General features: G+C 38.9%; 1 long non-coding RNA gene across 1 annotated transcript in view; it reads left to right on the plus strand.

Moving 5' to 3' along the window:
• Positions 1–12,201, plus strand: part of LOC131512232 (uncharacterized) — a 115,959-nt gene that overhangs the window by 60,958 nt on the left and 42,800 nt on the right. The gene's annotated exons all lie outside the window — the stretch shown is intronic.

The raw sequence follows: 12,201 nt of genomic DNA on the forward strand, positions 1-12,201 counted from the left end.
ATAGGTCAATACTTCCATAATAGAGTTCTTCTTTAAGTCAAGTAGACACAGTTACATATTGGAAACATTTTTAAGCTATTACTGTAAATACCGGTGACTTGTTCTGGAATGTTTTCCCCAATATTGCAGTAATCCTCTGAGCTATTGTGTTGGTCTGTGCTCTTAGGCAACTCGGCCAGCCACTCAGATGGTGAAATCTCTGAAATCTCTCCGGGGTCACGGTTGCCAGAATTATTTCAACTTAGTGCCAGGAAACAATACCCCACGGCTATCACGTCGACATATTTTGTTACAGAAAAGTAGAATACTGGGGGAGACGATGACACTTAAGCTACAGCAAGATGGGGGGCACGGTGTGTATGTTTACGGGGCACTTGTATAGGCTAGACATTTGTGGGAAAATAAATGGAGCACCAGGTGAAATAAGGTGCTTAATACAGAATTTTTATTGCCCTGGTGGACAAACACCCATCCCATGACAGTTTCCGTCTAACAGGACTGAAACTAGTCGTTTGGATTTTTAAGTTAACTTTTTAAAGGGGACATAAAATATTTTTGCTTAGTTTTGTGATTTTCTTATTTCTCTATGAAACAAAGGATTTTTCCCCTCAAGAGATGCTAAAATTCCACGAGGGAGCAGGCTTTGTCTTGATCAGAAATACATAAACTTGAAAATAGTCTTTGGATGTTGGTTCGCAGATACAAAGCATTTGAACTATTGTTTCTTACAGTAGCTACATTTTGAACTTTTTAGTTTTGTGTTATCTAAGGCAGAAAAGTAAATCGAAATCAGGGGCCCTTTTGAACAAGAAAATCTTTTTAACTTCAGTTAGCAGCTGCCTTTATATAACTCCTCCTTCCTCAGTCACACTGGATGAGTGAGTTCTCTGTATTACATTTCTAAATTTCAAAAACTTATTACCAGTGTTTAAATAGCAGATTTTTAGCAAGGCCAGGTAGTCCCAGGCAAAACAATAAACTAGGAAGTTGTTTTGCAAACATGGATGTGTTCTCTGAGCTATAGGATTTCTATGAAAATTGTTGCTCTGTGTGTTCACCCACGTTACTATAAACAATTCTGGATGTTGAACAATTACTTTGTAATTGAGTGCTGCTAGTCAGTTTCCATGTCTAAAGTTGCATTTGTGTTTGCCAAAATTGAATACTCTCAGCAAATGGCAGCCAATACAAGCCTAGGTCAACAAGGCCTGAGTCACAGCAGTCCACACCATGATTATTCTGCTAACAAGCCTGGCAGTGGATGCCCATCTTTGTATTCATGCCCATGGAGAAGTTCATAGGCAGAATGGGGTGTTATAAAAATGCATGCAAATCTTTTTAATTAAATGAAATTTAGGGGTGTCAGGGTGGCCCATTCCATTGTGTCTGACTTTTAAGTTCAGCTTAGGTCATGATCCCAGGGTCGTGGGATCGAGCCACACATCAGGCTCTGTACTGAGCATGGAGCCTGCTTAAGATTCTCTCTTCCTCTGCCCCTCTCCCCTGCTTATGCGTTCTCTCTCTAAAAAGAAAAAGAAAAAAGAAATTTAATATTTCTCCCCAGTATTGGTTTTGGGTACACAGTTTTAAATGGCTCATCAAGCTAATAAATTGATGACTAAAAATTAAATTTTGGGCGGCTCCTGTGTGGCTCAGTTGGTGAAGCATCTGACTCTTGATTTGGGCTCAGGGCATGATCTCACGCTTCATGAGATCAAGCCCTGCTTTGGGTTCCATGCTGAGCACAGAGCCTGTTTGGGATTCTCTCTCTCTCCCTCTCTCTGCCCCTCCCCCACTCATGTGTTCTCTCTCTCTCTCTCTCTCTCTCTCTCTTCCAATAAATAAACATTTGTTAAATTGTTTAACAAAAATAAAAATAATGACTTGATAGCTTTCGAAAGTGAAAGATTTAAGTCAGAGATATTGCCTGTAATTCTCTTTTTTAGTGGGGTTTTTGTCTGGTTTTGGAATCAAAGTAATGCTGGCCTTGTTGAATGACTTGAGAAGTTTTCTTTCCATTTCTATTTTTTGGAACAGTTTGAGAATAATAGGTATTAACTCTTTAAATGGTAGAATTCCCCTGGAAAGTCATCTGGCACCGAACTTGAATTTTTTGGGAGATTTTTGGTGAATGATTCAATTTCTTTCTTTTTTTTTTTTTTTTTTTTTTATTAATGTTTATTTATTTTTGAAAAAGAGACGAAAAGAGTGTGAGTGCGGAAGGGGGAGAGAGAGAGATAGAATCAGAAGTGGGCTCCAGGCTCTAAGCTGTCAGCACGGAGCCCTACGTGGGGTTCAATCCCATGAACTGCAAGATCATGACCTGAGCTGAAGTCGGATGCTTAACCAACTGAGCTACCCAGGCACTCCACTGATTCAATTTCATTACTGGCTATGAGTCTGTTCAGATTTTCTGTTTGTTCCTGTTTCAGTTTTGGTAATTTATATGTTTCTAGGAATCTATCCATCTTCTTTCTAGGTTGCCCAGTTTATCAGCATATAATTTTCATAATATTCTCTTAAAATTATTTGTATGTCTGCACTGTTGATTACGATCTCTCTTCTTTCATTTGTGATTTTATTTGGTTCCTTTCTCTTTTATTTTTGATAAGTCTGGCTAGGGGTTTGTTAATTTTATTCTTCCAAAGAACCAGCTCCTAGTTTCATTGCTCTTTTCTACTATTGTTTGTTGTTGTTTCTGTATCATTTATTTCTGCTCTACTCTTTATTATTCTCTTCTTCTGCTGGCTTTAGTCTTTATTTGCTGGTCATTTTCTAGCTCCTTTAGGTGTAAGGTTCAGTTGTGTTCAAGACTTTTCTTGCTTCTTGAGGTAGACCTGAATTTGTCTGTACTTCCCTATTATGACAGCTTTTGCTGCATCACAAAAGTTTTAAGCTGTTGCATTTTCACTTGCTTCTATGTATTTTTTTTATTCTTTAATTTACCTAGCTCATTCATTCTTTCTTCAGTAGGATGCTCTTTAACATCTATGTATTCATGGTCTGTCTAAATTTTTTTCTTGTGGTTGACTTCAAGTTTCATAGCATTGTGGTCTGAAAGTATGTGTGGTATGATCTCAGTCTTTTTGTACCTGTTGAGGCCTTATTTGTGACCCAGTATGTGATCTCTTCTGGAGAATATCCCTGATGAACATGGATGCAAAAATTCTTAAGATACTAGCAGAATGAATCCAACAACCGTACATTAAAAGAATTATTCACCACGTTAAAGTGAGATTTATTCCTTGGCTGCAAGGGTGGTTCAATATTCATAAATCAATCAATGTGATAAACTACATTCATAAAGAATAATAACTGTATGACCCTCTCAGTACATGCAGAAACAGCCTTTGTCCACATACAGCATCCATTCTTGATTAAAACCTCAACAAAGCAGGGATAGACAGTGCATACCTCAACACCATAAAGGGCATGTATGAAAGACTCACAGTTAAGGGGCACCTGGGTGGCTCAGGCAGTTAAATGTCTGACTTTGGCTCAGGTTGTGATCTCACAGTTAGTGGGTTTGAGCCCCGCTTCAGGCTCTGTGCTGACAGCTCAGAGCCTGGAGCCTGCTTTGGATTCTCTGTTTCCCTCTCTCTCTGCCCTTTCCCTGCTCGCACTCTGTCTCTCTCTCTCTCAAAAATAAAAAATAAACATTAAAAAAAACCCCATAGTTAATATCATCCAATGGGAAAAACTGAGAGCTTTTCCATAACAGTCATATAGGAGAACATAGGAAGCAACCTTTTGACCTTGGCCACAGGAACTTCTTACTAGGCATGTCTCCAGAGGCAAGGGAAACAAAAGCAAAATTGAACTATTGGGACCTCATCAAGATAAAAAGCTTCTGCATAGCAAAGGAAACAATCAACAAAACTAAAAGGCAACTGACAGAATGGGAGAAGATATTTGCCAATGACATGTCAGATCAAGGGTTAGTGTCCAGAATCTATAAAGAATATATCAAATTCAACACCCAAAACACAAATCATCCAGTGAAGAAATCAGCAGAAGACATGAACAGACATTTCTCCAAAGAAGACATCCAGATGGCTAACAGACAGATGAAAAGATGCTCAACATCACTTCTCATCAGGGAAATGCAAATCAAAACCACAGTTACCACCTCACACCTGTCAGAATGGCTAAAATTAACACAGGAAGCAACAAATGTTGGTGTGGATGCGGAGAAAGGGGAACACTCTTACACTGTTGGTGGGAATGCAAACTGGTGCAGTCGCTCTGGAGAACAATATGGTGGTTCCCCCAAAAAGTTAAACATAGAACTATTTTTCAACTCAGCAATTGCACTACTAGGTATTTACCTGAAGGGTTGCAAAAACACTCGTTTGAAGAGATAGATACACCCTGATGTTGATAGCAACATTATAAACAATAGCCAAATTATGGAAAGAGCCCAAATGTCCATTGATAAATGGATAAAGAAGATGTGGTGTGTGTGTGTGTGTGTGTGTGTGTATAGATGTACACACACACACACACACACACACACACACACACTGGAATATTACTATATTACTCATCCATCAAAAAGAGGGAAATGTTGCCATTTGTACTGACACGGAAGGAGGTAGAGTATATTAGGCTAAGTGAAATAAGTCAGAGAAAGACAAATATCATATTACTTCACCCATGTAAAATTTAGGAAACAAAATGGATGAACATAAGGGAAGGGAAAAAAAAAAGAGGTAAACCCTAAGAGATTAACTGTAGAGAACAAACTGAGGGTTGATGGAGGGAAGTGGGTGGGGGATGGGCTAAAGGGGTGCAGGGCATTAAGGATGCCACTTGTTAGGATGTTCATTGGGTGTTACACGTAAGTAATGAATCACTAAATTGTACTCCTGAAACCAATATCACACTATATGTTAACTAACCAGAATTTAAATGAAGACTTAAAAAGTAAAAGATTGAAGTAAAAAAAATGAGTCATTAAGCATGCACTTGCATCCTTGTATTATTAGATCCAACATGGATGATTTAGTGTCAGCAAAAACAAAATCTTCCATTTCATTAAATTATAAAAAATTTATAAATTCAAATTTGTAAAAATAAAATTCAGTAATGCATTTCTTTGGATTTTAGGATAGTATTAAAACAATATATAAACATATTATAATTAAATATATACTTTTTATAATTAAATAAAATAATAAAATATTTGTTACCACTAACACTTGTGAGAATTTTTTCCTTTAGCAAGACACCATACAACAGGTTAAGAAAATATAAAACCAGGAGGCTAATTTCTGGTATTTGCCTTTCTCTACATTCCAGCACCATCTCTCCTCTGAATTTCTAGGGTCACTTTCCCTTTCCCTATTCATCACGAGCACCACAGTGGAACCCTCAGTTGAAGCACTCAGTTATCGTAGGAGGCTGACACACTCTTACCTTAATGAGTGTTAGTGAAATGCCAGAAGGTTAGTCTGATATAATAGGTGAAGAATATAAATTTATATTCAATACTAAAAAAGTAGAGATGGCAGGGTGGATTAGCTGGCAGAGGGCCAATCCTAGAGAGATCTTAGTTAATTAATTGACTTAGAACTGTCATAGTAGGAAGTGAGATGTAAGGACAGTTCTTTTGAAAATTTGTGACAATCAAATTTAACGTGGCCCATTATAACTGAGTCCTTCCTAAGTTTCATAAATTGAATTTGTTATTCACTTGGGTATATTGTTATATCATATGGCTTTTACTGTTCTTAGACTTACGCGAGTTCATCCCCCTCATTCTCTGGGTCCATCCGTTCCTGCCTCCCTTGTCCCTAAAGCCCATTGCTCCATGTGTGTATACCCAGATGCGCACGCATGCACACACACCCACACACATACACGCACACACACGGAGTTCTTGGAAGAAGGAAGGGATTGATAGAGTAGATAAAATACTCAAACAATAACAGGAAGCAAAGTGAGAACCAGAGGCAGAATGAATGTGAGAAAAAAATGGAATACATCTTTTTTCCTTTGGGTATTGAGTAGAAATATTTAATTATTGCTGATTTTAGTTGATGAATTTGTACTTGCCCTTCTGAGTACAGATGTGATTACTGAGCAACATTCTGTTCTCTCTCAGCTTATTTCATCCTTACATAACATAACTTTCAGCCAGCCACTGGAATGCCTAACCTGTCTCTTTTGCTGGAGGAGATCTTGAGTCTTACAGGTTATACATCGCAGAGCCAACATGAAAGGACACTGGTTTTTTTTCAATCCCTCATGAAGTTGTTAGACTCTGGCACTGGGAGGCTGATTTATGTCTGCTCATTGGGGAGGGGATGCTTGGTGGACAAAGACAAGGAGAATAAACAGAATTTGGCCTGTGATTTGGTACTGAGTTTTGTAGTCAGGAAAACAGAATGTTCATTTGGGTACCTTCAAAGACATTCTCAAGACCTATCATCCCATAAATTTCCAAGTGAGTAATTTGTATTCTCCAAGGCCCTCTAAGGAGTGATCTACAGAATACCCTTCAGGGATGTTCAGGCAACCAAGAACAGGCTGCATTCTTGAGAGGGCACATGGCTTCCAGTGTACTTAATCAAAGTCTGTCAGGAGATGGGCAAAACCTCCCCTGATAAGTCAGCCCTTCTGTGTAACTTGACTTTGTTTTTTCCTTTCAATGTTCTAAGGTTACCTTTGAAGCAAAAACAAGAATGATTTATACAAGTTTTTGAAGCTTCGTGTATATATTTATTTTTGGTCTGCTTAATTGCAGGTCAAATGGGAAAGTACATAAGTGAAATAGTAGAAAATCTAAAGCTTGTGGCTAAGGAGCTTGAACTAACATTTCCTGTAGTTGTAATTCAGTAAGTCAATCTATTTTACTCTAGGAGAAGAGAGGTGACTCACTAAACTTCTGTAAGGATCAGCTGTAAAATGAAGTCTATATCAAAACTCAAGACACCTGGGATCATGTAAGCAAATTACTTATTGCAGTGTTAGCACATATGTGCTAATGGGTATTATGAGTATAGGTTTAACAGGTAGTATGGCTTCTTTAGTTAAGAAAACAACCATGTATTTAGCTTAGTTAGGCTGGGCTCAGCTGGATAGTTCTTCTGGTTTTAGTTGGGCACCCTTATGAATCTGGTGTGAGTGACAGATCATCTAGGTGTTTGTTTCTGGGATGTGGCTGGCTATTGATTGGGACAATGGAACCAGTGGTCTTTATGTATCTCATCCTCCAGAAAGGCAGACTGGTCTTATTCATGTCGCTGTCTCAAGGATCCAAGAGAAAAAAAAGCATTTAAGGCCTCAAGGCTTGAGTTCACAACTGGCATACTCTCATTGCTGCTATATTCTCTTGGCTAAAGCAAGTCCCAAAACAAGCCCACATTTAAGGGATGGGAAGATAGATTCTCCTGCCTCCTAGGAGGAGTTAAGGCATTTGGCAAAGGCCATGATAAAAGGCATGAAAATTTATGGGCTTTTTTGTTATCTACCACAATAAGTATATACTGCATAATTTATTATTTATACTTAGCTTAATTTCACAATGACTTTGAGGTGGCTTATATAAAAAATGAATAGAGTGATATAGTAACATATCATAAAAATAAAAGCTAGTCATAATATACGTGAAAACAGGCCAAATCCAGGATTTTTATAATTGAGAACATGCTGTTGGGAACAGTGAAGCTGTCCTCATAGACCATTCAAACCACTGAGGTGACAAGTTTGGGCTAAAAATCTATTAAATAAAATGGTGACGTAGCCATTATCTGTATAGCATATATTAGGCTGATTCAAGAAGTAAGAGATTGGTAGTATAATTGTCTGTGTCCCTCTCTTGAATTGTATTGCTGTGATTCAAGGACCTCATGAGAAACTTGATGAGGCAGAAGAGAGGGCTTCAGAGCACGGAAGACTGTCCTAAGTGACGAACTGGGAGTTTAATCCAGTTCTGTGCGGCCTTTCTTAACAGTTTTCTCAAATTTGTGCTAATGATGCCTATGGGACAGAATCTGTGAAGTCATGTGAGAAAGATGTTGTAGATGTCAAAAATGTCACTTTCCTCTGATTCTTTATTTTATCTTGTCTCCCAGAAAACCTGCATAACTACTTTTTGCCAGTGGTATTGTTTCTCCTTAGTCATCCTCAGGTACATCCAAGAATAGAGGATATTTATGGAAGGGAATTGGTGGACGTTCTGAATCTTGCCCTCATATAAAATTTCCAAAAATAGTTCCCCAAGCCAAAGCAAAGGCCCTTCCCAATAGATTGAGGGGAGTTTTCTGTGCCTTGAAGCCTCTAATCTGTTCAGCTCTCCAGATTCTAAACCCTAAGGCCATTGGGAGCATTCTGTGGCACAGTAGCTCCATTCCAAGTGTTGGGTATGCCTTTTGCTCAAGCCAGTCTGTGGTCTCCTGAAGCTACATCATTTGCTTCTTTATCTCAGAAAAGAGAGGGGATAATGTGGCTAGAAATAGCTCTGTGTCTTGGTTGAGTCATTCATTTGTATTTCTTATACTCCTACTATGTGGTTTCTTGGGTCAGCGGAATGTGAATAAGAAAGACAAAGTTCCTGCTCTTATCCACAGATCTTATCCATCCATGGCTTCCATCTATGGAAACCAAGGGACAAAGAGATAATAAAGTACTAGATGAGATCAGATAATGATAAATGGTATTTTTTAAAAAGCAAGATGTTGTGATAGGGCATCTAGTGGTAGGACAGAGGTGGGCACTATTTCAATCTGGTGCCATGGATGACCTCACTGGTAAAGAAAATTTATCTGTACTGAGATACAAATAAAAAGGAGTCTGCCGGGAAGATCTTTCCATTCAGAGGTCCCATAAGTGCAAAGACTCTGAAGCAAGAATAAGCTTGATGTATTTAAGAAACAGCAAAGGCCATATGACTGGAAGTCTAGGGAGAGGGAGTGAATGGAAGGAAATAAGCCAGAGAGATGGGCAGGAGTCAGACCTTGGGAGTCTATGTAGACCCTTATAGACTTAGTAAGAAGCTGAGATTTTCTTAATATATATAAAGAAAATATATAAATTTCTTATTTTATTGTAAACTTATGAATATATTTATAAAATTATGTAATATACTCTCTATATAATAGAATCTTTATATAGATTATATGTAAAATTTATATATAAATATGTATATAATTTTCTTATATAAATGTATATAATATAATATTTTCAAATACATAAATACAGTTTCAAATCTAAAGGTAGCTTTTTGAGTGTAGCGTCCATTGGTGACATACTCCTTGGTTCAAAGCCATAGACTATATGAAAGTTTGGTCTGCTTGAATTACATTTCTAGTATGCATAGCGAACTCATCGATGCTGGAAACATTTTAAATAAAATATTCCTTGAAATATAATGAAACAGAGGACCAGAGGACCTAAGTGATAATAATGAGCAGCTCTGCCATGGACTAAATCCAGCATTAATGGTGAACTCTGAAGATCCATCTGTGCTTGGATGTGATCAGAGACTTCAGAAATGGTCCCTTTGCTATCAGCCTTCTTTCCCTTCCATTATTTATTAGGAAATAAATATTTTGTAGCTTAAGAATCCTGAGTGGGTAATTTCTGTTAGTGAGCTTGTGTGTACATATCTGTGTCATCTGTTAGACATTAGTTTGTAAATTTCTGAACTATTCATGATTCATTTGCTAATTTTCTACTCACACCAGTAAGCTCCTCTATAGAAAAACTGCTCTTCTGTGAAAATGTATACATGTAGGCATTATGGGGAAAAAAATCTATATAAAGTAATTGGTTTTTAATGAGCACCTACTATGAGCATTGCACTAAGTGTTGGGGATACAATAATAAACCAGAAATGCGTAGCCTAATAAGAGAGACCAGAAAGGCTTCTTTCTCGCCCTCTTCTAAAAAAAAGTGACAGTAAAGTATAGCATGCAATGAACACTGAAACTCCCTCCTCAGAGATGACTGTTGGCCATTGTTTTCTGGAATTTCTTCTTTATATTTTCCAACATATCTCTTTGTATAAATGTTACTGAAGGCAAACTATTTATTTTCTGTATTATTTTCACTTAATAGATCTTGAACATCTTTATGCAGGAATACTCAGAAGTCAACTCGTTTCAGTGGTCATGTGCTGGCGTTTCTAATACAGAAATAAGAAATGGGAGGAAGGGAGAGGAGGCTACGGCAGGGACATGTAGAAAGGCACTTCCCCCCTGACCCTGGATATTAGGAATGAGTTCCCAACTTGCATGGACAGAGATCTGTGAAGTAAAAATGCTGGATTGGGTGGAGGCTGGGCTAGTAGGGAGGGAGCCAGCATGCTGGAGGAGAGAGCGCTCCAAACAGAAGAGTTGTGGGCAAAGTTAGTGAACAGGTATGAAGATGGGCAGAGATAACAAGGAACTGAATGCAGTTCAAGTCTCTCAAAATTATCTATGTAATTTTTTTTTTCTCTTTCTTTTTCTTTTTTGAAGTAACCTACACCCAACGTGAGGCTTGAACTGACAACCCAGAGATGGAGTCACATGTTCTACCTACTGAGCCACTCAGGTGCCCCTAATTTTTAAATGTGGGATAAAATTTATATTTCAAATGTTTCTTTTTTAGGTTTTTTTTTTAATGTTTATTTTTGAGACAGAGTGCGAGCGAGGGAGGGGCAGAGAGAGAAGAGACACAGAATCAGAAACAGGCTCCAGGCTCTGAGCTGTCAGCACAGAACCCGATGCGGGGCTCAAACCCATGAACCACGAGACCGTGACCTGAGCCAAAGTTGGCTCAACCGACAGCCACCCAGGGCCCCATCAAATGTTTTTCTTTTTAAAACTTGGGCACAAAATGAAGAAATTTATAATATGTGTTATGCAAGGGGATTGAAACTGAGACCGTCACTTCTTAGCCCGTGTTGTCCCAAAGGGAGCACCAATTTGTTTTCCTTGAGCACTTGGAGAAGAAATGAGTGGTGGCCAGAAGCATCAAGGGCTCACTATTTAGGTGGAGCCAACAGTTTAGAGATCAAAGGCATTATCAAGTAGTGGGAGAGGCAAATGTTAATACTAATTTTTGTAGTATTTTATGGCTTAACAAATATTTCTACTTACTCTTCACAGCATTTGTGAGAATTGGAAAAAAATGTAAAGTCCTAATTTGCAGCATTTGCCAATTTCCATGGTATAAATACTCCTACTGTGGCCAATTTCAAGCTAATAACATTTTAACAGCTGGCTCACAAATTCCTGAATATTTAACAATCAGGTCTCCAGCACACAACTGTAAATAGTAGGGGGCACTCAGCTTCATTTTTCCCTCAGTCCAACTTTTACCTCCGAAGGCACCTCTGTCTTTGGTTTCTCGGATTCAATTTGGTCGCAAGATGAAGTCTGACAATGGGTTCTGTCTATTGACTAGGCAGTTTCTTTAGCAAAGCGATTCAAAGATAGTCTGTGTCTCTTTCATCCTTCAATTACTTAACACTTATCTATTAAGCACATGGTAAGGGTTATAAATTACATCTCAAAAAACTTACAAGGCAGCTACTATTATTATCCAGTTTTACAGATGGCAATAAAAACACAGAGACTGAGTGATTTGCCCAGTGTCACACAGGTGTTAAATGCAGGAGCTGGGATTCAAACTCAGGCATCTGGCTTGAGTCTGTTCACAGCGCTTCTTCTGTGCTCGTGTCTGAAATACGCCTACAGCACATTAATATCGCAGCCCACGTCACCTAAAAAATGAGGCCTGAGTCAAAAACTTACATGTGTAGTAACACTTCGTTTAGAAGTGTAATCCTAAGGCGGCAGCAGTGGGGAGAAAAGTGAGGAAGTCAGGACAGAGGAAAAGCACATGGAAGGGGATGCTGCCCATGGTTTCCAGGACAGCTATGCTGTGGTCTCAGGACTTGTCTACAGGGAAGCCACACAAAGCTACTGTACCTCTTGACAGTGCATTCCACAGATGGCAAGAGAAATTCATCCCAAGGGATGGTAACTCCCTCCCCTGTACTTTTGGGTTGTCCGTACGCGGGTGCCAAGTGGGTCCTGGGATGTCTCACGTCTCAGCAGCAGCAGAAAATCCTGGGATGTGAGGTCAGAGGGCTGTGGTGTATGCTGTAGTAAGGTGCCCTTGGGTTGTGCCTGTGAGTGGTCTGGGGGTCAGAGTCAGCAGCCACCTAGTCAGTACACCCTTGAGTCAGTGGTTGTGGCCGAGGCAGCA

Source organism: Neofelis nebulosa, chromosome 1 (genome assembly GCF_028018385.1).
Source record: "Neofelis nebulosa isolate mNeoNeb1 chromosome 1, mNeoNeb1.pri, whole genome shotgun sequence".
Lineage (NCBI taxonomy): Eukaryota > Metazoa > Chordata > Mammalia > Carnivora > Felidae > Neofelis > Neofelis nebulosa.